The sequence below is a fragment of the Panicum virgatum genome, chromosome 9N (assembly GCF_016808335.1).
Source record: "Panicum virgatum strain AP13 chromosome 9N, P.virgatum_v5, whole genome shotgun sequence".
NCBI classification, from domain to species: Eukaryota; Viridiplantae; Streptophyta; class Magnoliopsida; order Poales; family Poaceae; genus Panicum; species Panicum virgatum.
The window spans coordinates 40,703,636-40,719,842 of NC_053153.1; positions in this window are offsets into that span (position 1 = coordinate 40,703,636).

Genomic DNA, 16,207 nt, shown 5'->3' on the forward strand with positions numbered 1-16,207 from the left:
TTATTCGACCGAGCACCTCACCTTGGGGTTGCCCGGCTTTGTTCGTAAAGAAGAAAGATTACGGGCTGAGGCTATGTGTGGATTACCGACCTCTGAATGCAGTCACCATCAAAAATAAATATCCACTTCCTCGTATTGATATTCTTTTTGATCAACTAGCCGGAGCTAAGGTATTCTCAAAAATAGATCTATGATTTGGTTATCATCAAATCAAAATCAGACCGGCGGATATACCAAAAACAACTTTCTCTACTCGTTATGGTCTCTACGAGTATTTGGTGATGTCTTTCGGATTAACCAATGCTCCAGCTTACTTCATGTACCTCATGAACTCAGTATTCATGCCAGAGTTAGATAAGTTCGTCGTGGTCTTCATTGATGATATCTTGATCTACTCCAAGAATGAGGAAGAACATGCTCGTCATCTTCATATAGTTCTTCAACGTCTTAGAGAGCACCAGCTATATGCCAAATTCAGCAAGTGTGACTTCTGGCTGAAGGAAGTGCCATTCCTCGGTCATGTCATATCTGCTGAGGGCATCTCTGTGGATCCCAGTAAAGTACAGGATGTACAAGATTGGGAAGCCCCAACTTCAGCCCCTGAAATCCACAGTTTCTTGGGTTTAGCTGGGTATTATCGACGATTCATCCCAGAATTCTCCAGAATTGCGAAGCCGATGACTGAACTTCTTAAGAAGGGTGTCAAATTCTATTGGAGTACCCAATGCGAGGAAGCTTTCCAGAAATTGAAAACACTTCTCACTTCAGCTCCAATCTTGGCCCAACCCGACACTACAAAACCATTTGATGTCTACTGTGATGCCTCGGGCACAGGACTCGGCTGTGTCTTGATGCAGAAGAACCAAGTGATTGCTTATGCTTCTCGATCACTCAAGCGGCATGAAGAAAACTATCCCACTCATGATCTTGAATTAGCAGCTGTGGTCCATGCGCTGAAGATCTGGCGACACTATCTTTTAGGTTCATTGTGCAACATCTATACTGATCACAAGAGTCTCAAATATCTTTTCACTCAAGCTGATTTGAACATGTGTCAAAGGAGATGGCTTGAGTTGATTAAAGATTATGAGCTCGAAGTGCATTATCATCCGGGAAAGGCAAATGTGGTTGCCGATGCGCTAAGTCGCAAAGCTCACTGTCATTGCATTTCAGCTATACCATTAAGCAAGTCTCTTTGCTATGAAATGGTAAAGCTGAACTTAAGTATTGTACCACATGGCACCTTGGCTCATCTAGAGCTTACTCCTACTCTTCGTGATCTCATCATCACGGCACAAAAGCAAGATAAAGGGGTGAAGGAAATTCAGAGAAGACTACCAGAAGGAGACCCTAAAATGAATTTCTTCCACCAAGATACTGAGAATGTGTTATGATTCAAGAACCGATTAGTGGTGCCTAAGAATTTTGAGCTCAGAAAACAAATTCTTGACGAAGCCCATACTTCACGGTTATCAATCCATCCGGGTAGCAACAAGATGTACCAAGACCTAAAACAACGATTTTGGTGGACTCGGATGAAAAGAGAAATAGCCAAATATGTGTCAGAGTGTGATATCTATAGAAGAGTTAAGGCTAGTCATCTCAGACTAGCTGGAACTCTCCAGCCCTTGAATATTCCAGAATGGAAATGGGAAGATATAAGTATGGATTTCATCGTCGGCTTACCTCGAACTCAAAAGGGTTACGACTCTATTTGGGTTGTAGTGGATAGACTGACAAAGTCGGCACATTTCCTCCTGGTTAAGACGACATACTTGACCAAGCATTATGCGGAATTGTACATTAATCGCATACTTTGTTTGCATGGTGTGCCAAAGACCATCATTTCTGATCGTGGAACTCAATTCATTGCTCGTTTTTGGGAGCAATTACATGCTTGCTTGGGAACCCATCTTATTCGTAGCTCTGCATATCACCCTCAGACAGATGGCCAAACCGAGAGGATAAATCAAATTTTGGAGGATATGCTCCGTGCCTGCGTCTTAACCTATCCACAGAAATGGGATCAATGTTTGCCATTAGCTGAATTCTCTTATAACAATAGTTATCAAGAAAGCATCAAAATGGCACCATTTGAAGCATTATACGGTCGTCGATGCCGTACACCTCTCAATTGGTCTGAAATCGGGGAAAGAACTATTTTTGGACCCGACATGGTTCAAGAGGCTGAAGAACAAGTCCGTCTTATCCAAGCCAACTTAAAGATTGCACAGTCTCGACAGAAGAGCTATGCGGATAAAAGAAGAGATCCACTCGTCTTTAAGGTCGGTGACCATGTCCATTTAAAAGTATCACCTTGGAAAGGCGTGCACAGATTCAGAATAAAAGGAAAGTTAGCTCCCCGCTACATTGGTCCATATCCAATTGTGGAAAGATGCGGTCCTGTGGCTTACCGATTGAATCTTCCAACGAACCTTTCTGCCATTCATAATATTTTTCATGTATCACAACTCAAAAAGTGCCTTAGAGTTCCGACTGAAGTTGTTGAAAGTGGCTCGATTCAATTAGAGTCCGATCTCACTTATCCTGAGCACCCTATCAAGATTATTGATCGTAAGGATCGAGTTACTCGCCGCACAACCAACCGATTCTACAAAGTTCAATGGAGCAATCACTCTGAAGAAGAAGCTACTTGGGAGAAAGAGGAATTTCTGAGATCCAAGTATCCGGACTTTTTAAACGGGCATCCAGGTACTTCATCTTCGAACATTCTCGCCTTTTATGTTTCCTTGTGCGTGAATCTCGGGATGAGATTCCTTTAAGGGGGGAAGGCTGTAACACCCCTGTGTTAATTGTGCTCGCTAATCACGAGTTAACTCGCTAATCGTGGACTCAGGTTCGTCGTTAGTGCTAATCGCGTTCGCATAGTAAACATCTACTTAGCCATTTTCGATCTCGTTTTTCTCACCGATCTGAGCCTCAAATCAACTTTCGCCCAAAACAAAAGTTGTAGCTCTTCTTTTGCTCTACAATTTCTATATTGGCCAAATTTCAAGTTGCTATATGAAAATTTGAGTTTTGGCAGGTCAAACTCAAGTAAAAATTGTTCAAATGTGTCACTGTGCCGTTCCAGTGTTTCTCCAGTGCGCGCCCATGCCGGCGTCTGGCCGTCGGCGAGCGACGCCACGCGTCGCGACCGCCAGCGATCCTCATCGTCCGCGCGCCGCGCTTATCCTCGCGGACTCCCTAGAAGCTTCCCGTTCTCGTCCGTTCCTTCCCTTTCCTCGAGCTCGCGCGACCCGAGTCGAGCAGAGCGCGTCGCTCGCCCTCCGGCCGTTCCTCGCCACCCTCTCGTTGCCCCGCCTCGATCCTTCGCGCCCAGAGCCGCGCGACCTCGCCCCGAACCTCCTCCGCCCTCCACGAGTTCAGCCAAGCCCCATCCCGGCCGAATCGAGAGTTTCCGCCGCGGCCGCCATTGCCGTTCTTCCCCGACCTCCACCCCTCTCCGTCGAGCCACTCCTCCGGCCGTCCTCCGATCGATTCGAGCCCTCAGTGAGCTCCCCCGCAAGCCCCTCCTGCTCCCCGACCCTTTTTCCCTTGATTCCGCGGCCGCCGGCGTTGGAACGACACCTCGCCGCCGTGGCCACTGCGTGCCACCACCGGCGCACGCTGCGGGGCCCCTCCTGCGCGTGCCCGCACGCCCCGCCGCGCGCCTCGGGACCCCGGGCTTCCCTGGCCGCGGGCCCGACCCGTCCGCCGCCGGCAGGGAACACCCGCGCCGCCCCGCCCCGCCCCTGCCTCGGCGCTGCTGCGGGCCGCCCTACGCGCGCCCCTGCCCAACCGCCCCGCCCTGGCCGCGATCGGGCCGCGCCGCTCCGCCGGCCGGGCTCTGCCGGCGGGAGCGCCGCCGCCGCCGGCGTGCCTGCCCGTGGCCACGGCCATGGCCACGGCGCGGGCAAAGCAGGGGTGGTGGGGGACTGGAGCTGGGCCGGCGCCCACTTACAAGTGGGGCCCGGCTGTCAGCTTCCCCCCCCCCCCCCCCCCCTTTTAGTGTTTTCTTTTATTTAGTAATTTCGGCTGTAATTCTTAATTGCATAGAAATTCACAGAAAAATGCGAAAAATGCCAAACAAATTATGTTAGGTTTATGAAATCAAGATCTTCAGAAGAAAAATACTTGTGCATGGGAATTGTCAATTTTGCCCCTGCTAAAAATTCGGAGTTTGTTTAAGCTAGTTTAATTGTTGCCGGTTGTTCCGTTGCTCAAAAATTTATGAATTCTATCCAGTAGATTACTCTTTGTATGTGTAGTCCACTGGAAAATTTTCAGGTGCATAGCCTATGTGCTTGATTGTGGATCTATTCTGAGTTAATTTCTTTTCTAGGGTTAAAATAAATGCTTTCGATCGTCAATCAATGTTGGGAAAATTTATATGGCATGCTTTATCAAAATCATGTTATTTTGGATAAATTCTTGTTGCTAGATCATCTGCAAGTCAAATCTTTACTTTTATTTGGCTTCTAGCAGCACTTTTGGTTTATAATTGTGGTTATTTGATTATTGTTTCATGCATGTGTAACCTTAACAAAGCAAGCCTCTGTCTTAATCCATGCTTTTCTAAGCAAGTTTAGGAGTTGTTGTTTTGAAGGAAACACTTCAGGCTAAAATATTTTGAAGTCTTGAAACCAATCATCAGCACCCACACCCTTTCGGTTTTAGCCTTGTTGTTGTGATTACTCAATTATTGTTGGTCGGTCTTGATTGTGGCTCTTTTTGCATTATATCGCATTGCATCGCATCTTGAGCACTCATGCGTCACACTGTGTCCTAACTATTGCATGGCATATTTTTATTCGTGTAGACGCCACAAACGAAGTCGCCTACGAGCTGATCGCCGAGCCGATCCAGGAGCCACAAGCAGGAGAGCAGGAGGAGGACGCAATCGAGCCCACTTCCAAAGTATTTGCTGACCCCACTGACCTGCAAGGCAAGCCCCGGAGCATAACCCATAAATTTCAGTATATCAATGTTTATTTAAGTATTTGTGCATTAAAGTTTTAGGAGTTGTATGAAACCCTAGTATGCATGTTCTCCCTAGGTACCTGTGAGTCCATACTAGTGTGCAGGTATCGTTAGCAATGCTTTGCTAAGTAGGATCTCGGTAAAAGTCGAGTGATTACTGTCACTCGCAAGTTTTAGGATCTTGATTCCTTAGCTATGGCTTTGAAATGAGTTGTTGAGTAAAAAGAAATGGAGACCGGACGGAAATGAGTTGGATTTGGTATGGAATGGATGAAAAGAAATCTCCGCCTGTGTCGATTGAGGACCGTACCGTTGTTGGTAGTGTTGATCGAGGATTGAACAGTACTAACCACATACCGGAAGTAGGAGGTAGTCGAAACTGGTAAGCTGTGTACTGCTTTACAACGGTAATTTGAATTCCGTCCTGCTATACTGGGCGTGGGAGTTGGCGCGTGTTGGATAGGATGCCGCCTCTGGGTTCTCCGGGAGTTCACCGCGAGGGGCCCATCACCTGGGTTTTAGCAAGCGTGGTTCATATGTCGTGGTAATGATGGAAACAGTTGACGCGTGTGGCCCAACGGGGCTTACATGTGTCATGTTGGTTGGGTCCACCTTGCAAGGTTAAATCGGATCGATTTGCCGTGACTCGCGGATATGAGAGCCTTGGTCACTTTGTCACATCGTAGTAAAGATTTGAGTTGAGAATGGAAAATGAGCATACGAGTTATGGTGGTGGTGCTCTGAAAAGATAATATGGTTAACCATGTTTGCTTAGCTGTGTAGGCAAACCTAGTTGTTACTTAATAAATGAAGCGGGGCTAAAATTTGGAAAGTAAGGACACAACATTAGTAGCCCTTTTCGGCAAGATAAACTTCCAGAGCCAAAAAGCTTGCATGTCTAGGTATTGGGCTAAGTATACCCAGAGTCGGGTAAGCCTTGCTGAGTATTAGTATACTCAGGGTTGTTGTAACCCTTCTGAGCAGGTTGTGTTCCCGCTGACTTCGAGGAGGTATGTGCGTCCTGGATTGGACAGCCGCTTCCTCCAGGTTGGACCATCGTGTGGGCCCCATCTTCCCCGTGAAGATCGGGCAGGTTGGCATCACATCGGTGGGCAGGATGTGGAGCTCGCCTTGTATCGTCGTCGTGGTTATCGTTTTGTATTCGAACTCAGTTTTAAACTTCTGCTGTGTTTTGAACTCTGTCGTTTGTACTTAAGGCTTTTATGTAAAACATGTGTTGTAAATTAATTTGAAGATTTCTGTATGCTGGTATCACCTGTACTCGTCTTCGTATGGGTCTACTGGTGCAATTGTGATCCTGGAGTACAGTAGTTTAATCGGGATTTTACCCGACAGCCTGTCAGGTTACACCGTTTTAAGTGCACAGTAACTTGATTAAGTATTAAGATGATGGTTAGTGCATTTAAGCCGGTTTAATTTGGACGGTGCTGCTACACTCACTCACCCTCGCTGGTACGTGTGCCGAGGCGGCGTCCATGAGCGGCGGCTTCCTCGCCGCCGCAGGCCCCGCGCTGTATCGCCCGACGTCGGTTGCTGCGTCTACTTCTAGGTAACAAGCTCGTCCTACGGTGAGTGAGTTCCGTGTGTTGGAACAATTCGGTGGTCAGAAAACGCCAATAAGAAAAAGAAATGGGAAAGGAGAAGAAGTCCAAAAGAAACCTGTTAAGCACCCTGATTGGGGGCCCAACCAGCCCATGGTTGTGACCCCAGGTCACCCAGCGCCATATAAAATAGGGGTGGGGGCCGGCTCCTTTGACAGTAGTGAAAAACCTAATCAGAGGCCTAATCCTAAACCCTACAGCAGCCCGATCTACGGGAGCGCCGGAGTCACCTGAAGGTCACCGTCGTGCTGCCTTCGTCCTCCCATCGTAGAGTGGTCAGTGTCGCTGGAGGCCGGAAGGATGCCGGTACCCGCCGCAGACTTCCACGACTCCGGCGACTACGATGTCGTCGAGCCTGGCGAGTACTACTGCGGCGATGACCACGCTGACCGAGATGACCAGTGCATCCACTACAAACCCGACGCTGCTACTCGCTGGTCTAGATCTAACTTTCTCATGTTTTATTTAAGGGTTGTGCTTACTTGAGTAGATGTAGGTCATGTAAGTTTAAGTTTTAAGTTCTAACCCATGTTTAGATCCTACATTTGGTATCAGTCGCCTAAACATCTTCTCCGTGAGCCATTAGAACCCTAGATCTAGATCCAGTTTTTAGATCTTGGTTGGTTTACCCTCTCGGTTCAAGTTTTAATTTGTGATTAGTATAGATCTATAAGTTCTAAGTGTAGATCTAGCATGCACAATATCTAATCTGAGAAATAAGAAGAAGGAATCAATAAATATTAGATCCAATTTTCTCACCCGTCAGAAACTCCAAAGCTCTCAGATCCGCAAGGATAAGAATCAAATAAGAGCACCATAACACCACGCAGGGCTCCGAGGCTCCCGCGGCGGCACGCCATAAGGAAAGATAGGGCTCTGAGCCGCCACATCGTGCATAAGAAACAAACAAAAAAACAGCTCGAAGGCCGGTCATCAGTCACGGCCACGCCTGCGTAGCCACAAGTCGCACAGCTGCACACTTGCACAGAGGCGGCAGGGCTTGAACTCACGCTTACACGTGCCAACGCCGCGCCCACACGCTCACGGTGGTGGGGCTCAGAAATGGCGGCGGCACCTAAGTTCGGCGCGACACCAGCGACCGCGGAAGCAGGCCAGCTCCATGGGGCCGTAAGGCCGCCGGAGCTGGCACTGCCATCGTGGCAGCTTCGGCCGCGCCTAAGACCCGCCCCCAAACACCGCAGAGACTCGCGCACACGACCGTTTGACTGCCGGATGAGCTGCTCCGGCGGGCCGCGCCATGCGCGCACGCAGCGCAAGGGCCGCTGTGGTGGCACTCCGGCCGGAGTAGCTCAGGCCAGCGGCAGCTCCATGAGGAGCGGCGGCTGCTGCTCAGTGGAGAGAGGGGAGGAGAAAATGGAAATGAGTTAGGGTTTTGCCGTGAGATCCGGCCGGTTCTTTTTATACTCGTGAAAATCACTCCTGTCCGTCAGATTAAGGGTTAGGAGATCCAACAGCTCAGATCTTCGGTCCGTTGGGGGAGCCGCGCCGGGCCGAATGGCCGGCCCAGCTGTGACACCTCTTGTGTCTGTACACTAAAATTCAGATCAAATCACCCAAATGCATTATAGGAAGGGTTTGAAAATTAAATTTAGAAAGGAAAGGTCAAATAAAAGTCAAACTATACCTTTGTAAAATAATATGTGAGAGTAAAGGGGTTAAAAACATATTCAAATCCAATTCAAAAATGTAAACAAAAATAAGTTTGGGTTGTAAATGGTACCTTAAATGACATGTGCTCATTTCAACTTTCAGCAAAATCCCACCAAAATCAAATAAAAACCAAAGCCCTTTAATGTAAGTTTGAAAATTTAAAATAGTTACACAAGTTTGGAATTCAATACTTTTTCATTTGAGCCCCGGAAATTAGAGAAAATTTTAGATTACCGAGAGGTCCCTGAGTTTTCAGAAATTGCAACTAGGTCTCTACCTCCATCTCCCTCTGTTTTCGCCGCAGCTCACCGTACGCCGCCGGTGGACCTCGTCCACGCGCGCTCGCGACTATCTGGGCCCAGGAATGCCGCAGGGGACACCTGGATGTCCGCTTGGCCTCTCCTCCACTCGCCTCGCGCCCCTGGCACCTTGGCAAAGCGCCACGCCGCCCGCCATGCGTCGCGCCGCCTCCGACAGCCGCCACGACACCGTCCACTCGCCCCGGGCCGGTTCGACCTCCCCAAGAGCCTCAATACTTCGCCCATAAGCATCCTCGCCTATAAATCGAAGCCCCAGGCCGAGCCCACGCGTTCTCCCCTCATTCCCGTTCTGCCCCTGCCATTAGCTCCGGCGAGCTAGAGCTCACCGTGCAACCGCCTCCACTGACCCACATTGACCCCTCTGACCACTCTAGCAGCCTCACCCGACCCCAGTGAAGCTCACACGCATGCCAAATCCCATTAGAACCCACCCAATCGCCGCCGCCCAAATCGCGCCGCCGCCGGCGAGCTCAAGGCTCGCCATGGACCGGCCGATTCCGGCAAAGACCGAGCATAACATCCACCCCAGAAGCTTCCTCACGCTCTCGCGGTGCTCGTGCGCTCGATGCTCGACCACCCCGAGCTCATATTCCTCCACATCGCCGGCTATCCGAGCTCCACCGCCACCATAGACGCCGGCGACCTCGATTCCGGCCACCACCGACCCAAACACCGACCTTGGTAGGTAGCTCTCGAACTCCTCTACCCAACATGCTTCCCCGTTGCAGCCCTGGTAAGCCCTGCCTAGTAGAACACCACCGGCAAGATGCAACGGCGGAGAAGGCCGGTGAAGGACCCGGTTGTAATTTTTCTTTTTCGTTTAAGGGTCTGGCTGCAAGTTTTACAGAGTTTGGCAGTGAACTTCAAAAATGCATAACAAATCACAGAAAAAATCATAAAAATGCAAACTCAAATGATCTTGAATGCTCATAACAAAATAAACAAGTTTTGTTACACCCAAATCTGCAGAAACCTTATCCATTTTAATCTATGAAAAAGATTAGTAAACACACCAAATGTTTGTTTTGGAATTTCTGCTCACTGCATGACCTTGATTTTTGGATATGTTGGTTCTGATAGAATGGTAGGCTTATGGTAAAAATATGAGGCCTGGCTGAATGTGTTAACTTGCTGGAACAATCAAGATTCTCAAATCTGCTAGTAAAATTAATGATTTAATGCTAGAAAACATGGACATGATTTAGCTCTGGAATTTTTTGTAGATGCATATGCAACTGAAATCCTGATGATCTATGAGTTTCAGGAATGTTAGAGTTAGTTTACTATATACCATGATTAATGCTTCTTTAACCGACTTAATTCATCATATATAGTTTGATGCCTAGAAATAATCTAGATTTATTTCTGGAGTCTTAGTTTAGTTCTATAATCATGCCTGCAAAGTTTGAACTATAGTGACTTAGTTTTGCTTCAGTTAAAAATCATGCTTAGTATATCATGGATAGGTTTGCTATTTTTGTTCTGAGTAAAGTAGACCATATGTGATCATAATCTTTTAACATGTTCTTAGTTAGAGAACATACATACTATGGTAAAAATTTTACAAGCAGCACTGATCATCTTAAACCTTGAATTAATATGCTAGCTCATGTAAAGTTAAATGCATAATTAATTATTCTTATAGAAATAAAGCTTAATAATTTTTCTGGGACATGTTTATGACATATCTAGGTTCTGGTAAAATTTTGAGGTCCATATTCTTGGTATAACTCTCTGTAGAAATTATCTTGTTTAATAGCTTAATGATTTTGTTAATTCTATAACCTCTGATGCCTATGGAAATAAAACCTGAAAAGTTTACAGTACTGAGTAGATGATAAATAGATGATCCTGTAAATTTTGTAGCTTTAGAACCCATGTTAGTCATTCTGTGCCAAATGGTGAAGTCTTTATAGTAATCTGTTTGCAAATTTTCATCACCAGATCATGAGTAGATTTTCTATTATGAAATTGTGAAAACATGCTATGATTAATTGCTAAAAATGAAAACCAACCCACACACTCATTCATGAAGATACATAATTATAATTACTACTCTATAAATGACTGCCCAGTAAATGAACTCACAAAGACCATCATTAAGTTAATTTGTTGGATTACAACTTTATCGTGAAGGAAAGAAATCATTTATCTTATAGTAACCATGATAATCTTGCATTGCATATAGAAGCGGTTAATCTTGCTGACGGAGAATACGAGCTGATTCCCGCGGACTCTTGTGTCGCTCAGGAGGCTAATTTGAATTGCACTAACTTAGCTCAAGACCTGGGCCAAGCCCCAGAGGACTCTCAGCCTGACAGTACCCAAGAAGGCAAGCCCCGGTGCGTAATCCCATTATTTTCAGTGTTATTATTCATCTAATTATTCATATGTGTTATAATAATTTTACTTGTGCATTTATGTTTTCTAGGCATTGATCAAAAACCATAGATGCATGATCCCTAGGTACCTATGTTTGATATCCGGATCTTTTTATCGACTAGTTGCCCTGCTAATTAGGAACGGAAGAAGTCGAGTGATTTCCTGCCTCTCGCGAGCATATAGGAATTGACTGACTTTAAATTCCTGCTGAAATATAAGGACAACGGGCGGGGTTGTGTAGTTGTGATACCCCGCTGGTGTAGTCAAAATGGCTAAAGTCGTGGTGTGTGGCTCATTTCGTTAAGCGTTTGAAAGTACTAGCCACATACCGAGAAATATGGTAATCGGTAAGCTTAAGTACCTGATTGGACCAGCAAGCGGAACGATCTCGCACCCTCTTGGTAGAAGTAGGTTTATTTTTGTCCGAACGTACGGGTGTAGAGTGGTCGGACTCTGTAGACGGGGAGGGTGTGCCGGATCCACGGACTGGAAAGAAAGGGGAACAGTAGCATGGGCGGGAGCGAAGTCGATCCCCATGCGTGTGGTTTAGGTTCCCCTGGACAGGTTGAAATTCGATTCAAAATCATCCGCCTCTCACGACATGAGATTGCTTAATGATTTCGATCACACAGAGTAACAAGTGGAACATGATGATGATAATACTGTTGTATGATTAAATAGTTGCTCTACCATGTTTGTGTAGAGATAGATGCAAACTTAGAACGGTTAACTTCTACTAGAATTTGGCAAAGTTAAAATCTGAAAATAAGGATAACTCTTAGTGGCATTTTTGGCAAAACAAACCTCACAAACCAAAAAGCCATGCATGTCTAGTTATCGGACTAAGTTATATCCGGTGACGGGTAAGTCTTGCTGAGTATTAGTATACTCAGTCTTGCTTGTGGCACTGTTTTCAGGTACTAACTTTGAAGGTTTGATTGCGAGTCTGACTTGGCCTTGTACTCTGCCTCCGGGCTAGTCTGTTGAGTGGGATGGTCCTTCAGCTGGTGCTGACCACCCTCCCACTGAGTGATGTGTTTCGTATGGGCTTTATCGATACGTCACTTCCTTTCGTTAGATGTTTTACTGTTTCCGCTGAGGCAATGAGACTTTAATAATTTGAGTAGATGGAACTCTGTAGTACTTTACTACTCTAAACTTGGTTTGTAATAAATTTATCTTCCGCTGCAATCACTCTGAGATGTATGAGATGTTCTGTGTTATAATCTCTAGGCTCATCTTCGTGTGAGTGTTGTCTGCGCGATTCTGGAATAGCGTGGCTTTTATCGAGGCTTCACTCGAGGAACTACCGGTGCGTGCCAAATTGGGTCCGAGTTGCCTAGCAACGGAGATCAGTGCACCCAGGCCCAGTCTTTTGGGTGGTTCCGCCACACCAGCCATTAGCTGTTGGGCCGCCGTCCCGGGGGGGGCTAGGCCACTTGGCCGGCCCGCCCGTCGGTTTTTGGGCCATGAGCCCATTAAGCTTTAGGCCCTCCTGAATTTTCGTATTTTCTTCAGTTTATTCATTTCCGAATTGTATTTTCAGCGTATAATTAGTTTAAATTCATATGAGCTCCGAATGAATTTAATTTGAGCATATTTACACTGAAATTTATGAGTTACTATTCTGAGTAAATGAAACCAACGTGAATTTTATTCGGAATTGTTTAAGTTTATTTTGAGCATTTATTTAATTTCTAACCAGCGTTGTTATAAATAATTGCCATGAGAATTAGTTTAAATTTAAGTTTATTTTGCTTTTGCCCAACGGTGATGCAAAATTAAGTTTTCCGCTGTGTTCATTACGCTAAGTTTATTTTGTTTCTGCCCAATGGTGATGCAAAATATTATTCATGAGTTAAATAAGTGTTTAATTTGTTTCTGCCCAACGGTGGTGCAAATTAATTTGTTTATGTTTTAATCTAGCCAATGCTGATTAATTCATTTATTTATGTTGTCATTACTGATTAAATTCTTGTTTACTTGTTCATACTCAGATCCCACTCCCGCCAGCATCATAGCTTATGTCAATGGTGTAGAGAAGCTGTCTGGCGATAACTTCACCAAATGGAGCCGTGAGATCCATCTCATTCTGGTGATGGTGGATAAGGACCACTCCATGAGAGACCCAGCTCATGTAGCACCAGTTGCACAAGGGACTGATGATACATCCCTTGCTGAGCACACTACTGCTTATGAGAAGGACAAAGAGCGTTGGGAGCACTCCGACAGAGTGGTGCTCATAGTTATGGACTTGACCATCAGCCCCACAATCAGGGGAGCACTTGAGAAGGAGCCTAAGAATGCTAAGAGTTTCATGACGAGCATTGAGCAGTACTGTAAGGGCTCTGCAAAGGCCGCCTCTAGTACTCTCTTGTCTCAGCTCATGGGGGCCAGGTACAATGGGCAAGGCAATGTCAGAGAACACATTATGGGGATGGTCAACATGAGGGATAAGCTTAAGGACCTCGATTGCCCCTTAATGATGCTACATTGCTTCACCATGATATGATCTCACTCCCACCAGCCTTTGAGACCTTCAAGGTAAACTACAATAGTAGTGATCAGAAGTGGGACATAACCACTCTCGTGGCTAAGTGTGCCCAAGAGGAAGAAAGGCTTCGCACTCAGAACCCTGATTTTGTTAACCACATTAGACAAGGTGGTCGCAGAAACAACAACAACAGCAGGGTCTCTCGCACCAAGAAAGATAAGAAGGGTAAGAAACCCTATGATGGTCCTAAGCAGGATGGCTCCTCCTCCTGTAAGACATTCAAGTGCTACCACTGTGGCAAAGAAGGCCACATCACTAAGGATTGTGAGGAGTTTAAGAAGTGGTGCGTTAAGAAAGGTAATGACGACATTATTTCTTTAGTCGACGAGTCCTTTTATGCATATTTTCCCATAAGTACTTGGTGGATTGACTCAGGTGCCACTGTTCATGTTACTAATTCCCCACAGGGATTGTCTGGCATGCGGACAATAAGAAGGGGGACCCGAAGTCTCAGGGTCGCTAATGGAGTTGAAGCAGAAGTGGAGGCCATTGGGACTCTTCAGTTAGAGCTTCACGGTGGCTTCACACTTCGTCTATTAGATGTGGAGGCCATTGGGACTCTTCTGTTTCTAAGTTAGATCGTGATAGATTTTCGTGCATGTTTGGGAACAATAGATGTGTAATAAGATGTGATGGTGACTTAATTGGTTATGCGCCTTTGCATGATGAGCTTTATTTATTGTCCTTAAGTAATATCTCTGTGATGAATGTAAGCGATGTCAACCATAAGTGCAAGAGAAGTAATGAGACTTCGTCGAAATTATGGCACTCACGTTTAGGCCATATTTCGAAGGGGAGAATGGAGCGTCTCATTAGAGAAGAGATACTCCCAAAATTAGACTTCTCTGACTTAGATCAATGCGTTGATTGTATTAAGGGAAAATTTGCAAAACAAATTAAAAAGGATGGAGCTAAGCACAGTTCAGGATTATTAGAATTAATTCACACTAATATCTGTGGTCCATTTAATGTAAGATCAGTGGATGGATTTAGTTACTTCATTACATTCACTGATGATTTCTCCCGTTATGGTTATATTTACCCTATAAGAGAAAAGTCTGAAGCACTTAATAAGTTTAAAATCTTCAAAGCTGAAGTAGAAAATCAGCATGAGTTAAAGATTAAAGTGGTAAGATTCAGAGGGGGCGAATATTATGGGAGACATGCCATGTATGGACAAATCCCCGGTCCCTTTGCTAAGTTCCTTTAAGAAAATGGAATAGTAGCTCAGTATTCCCCTCCTGGCGAACCTCGGCAAAATGGTGTTGCTGAGAGAAGAAATCGCACTCTAACGAACATGGTGCGCAGTATGCTTAGCAACTCTACTCTGCCAGTGACTCTGTGGATGGAAGCGCTAAAGACTGCCACACACATAAGTAATCGTGTTCCTAGTAAATCAGTCCCTAAGACTCCTTATGAACTTTGGACTGGTAGGAAACCCAGCATGAATTATATGCATGATTGGGTTGTGCAGCAGAGGCGAAATTATTTAACCCATCTCTTGGAAAATTAGATCCTAAGACAGAAAGCTGCTACTTCATTGGCTATCCGGAAAAATCAAAGGGATATAAATTTTATTGTCCTAAGGGATATAAAATATATATGCTGTCTTCTTTGAGGAAAATGGATGCGCTGAACCTAGGCAAATTGATCTTGAGGAAATGCGGACTCATGACCCCACTCCGATGACTCAAAATTATTATGTGCCTATGACTCAATTTACAACAGCACCTCAGGTAGCTGTTGCTCCAGAAGTTAATGCGGAGAGAACACCTGCCATTAGTGAGCATGAGAATGTGCCTGTAAATAATAAGCATCAAAATGAAATTGTGGCAGAACATGTTGAGCAACCACAGGATCAGACTGCTAATGGGACACAGGAGGCACAACAAGAGCACATAGCTGAGCCTGTTCCTATAGCAGAACCACAACCTATAAGAAGATCGACATGAGAAAGGAAATCAACTATCTCAGAAGATTTCGTGTACATGTGTGAAGGACACGATATGGGAAAAGTTGATAATCCTAACTAGTTTAAGGAAGCGATGAGTAGTGAATACTCCCACAAGTGGATTGAGGCCATGGAAGAAGAGATGAAATCCATGAGCACAAATAAGGTATGTGACTTAGTAGAAATTCCTGAAGGAGCTAAGAAAGTAGGCTGTAAGTGGGTCTACTAAACTAAGCATGACTCCAAAGGGAAAATCGAACTGTTCAAAGCAAGACTTTGGCTAAGGGATTCACACAGAGAGAAGGAATCGATTATACAGAAACCTTCTCGCCTGTCTCAAAGAAAGACTCGTTCAGAATCATTATGGCTCTAGTAGCTCATTTCGATCTCGAGTTACATCAGATGGACGTTAAGACTGAGTTCCTTAACGGTGATTTGCATGAGAATGTATACATGGCGCAACCGGAAGGTTTCATTATGGAAGGCAAAGAATAGTTAGGATGCAAACTAAAGAAATCTATTTATGGATTAAAATAGGCGTCCAGACAATGGTACCTTAAGTTTGATGAAGTAATTAAGAAATCAGGCTTCGTCGAAAATGTAGTGGACAACTGCATATATATTAAGATCAAGGGGAGCTCTTTTATTATCCTCGTACTTTACATGGATGACATTCTATTAGCTAGCAGTGATAAGAATTCGCTGTATGAGACAAAAGGATTTC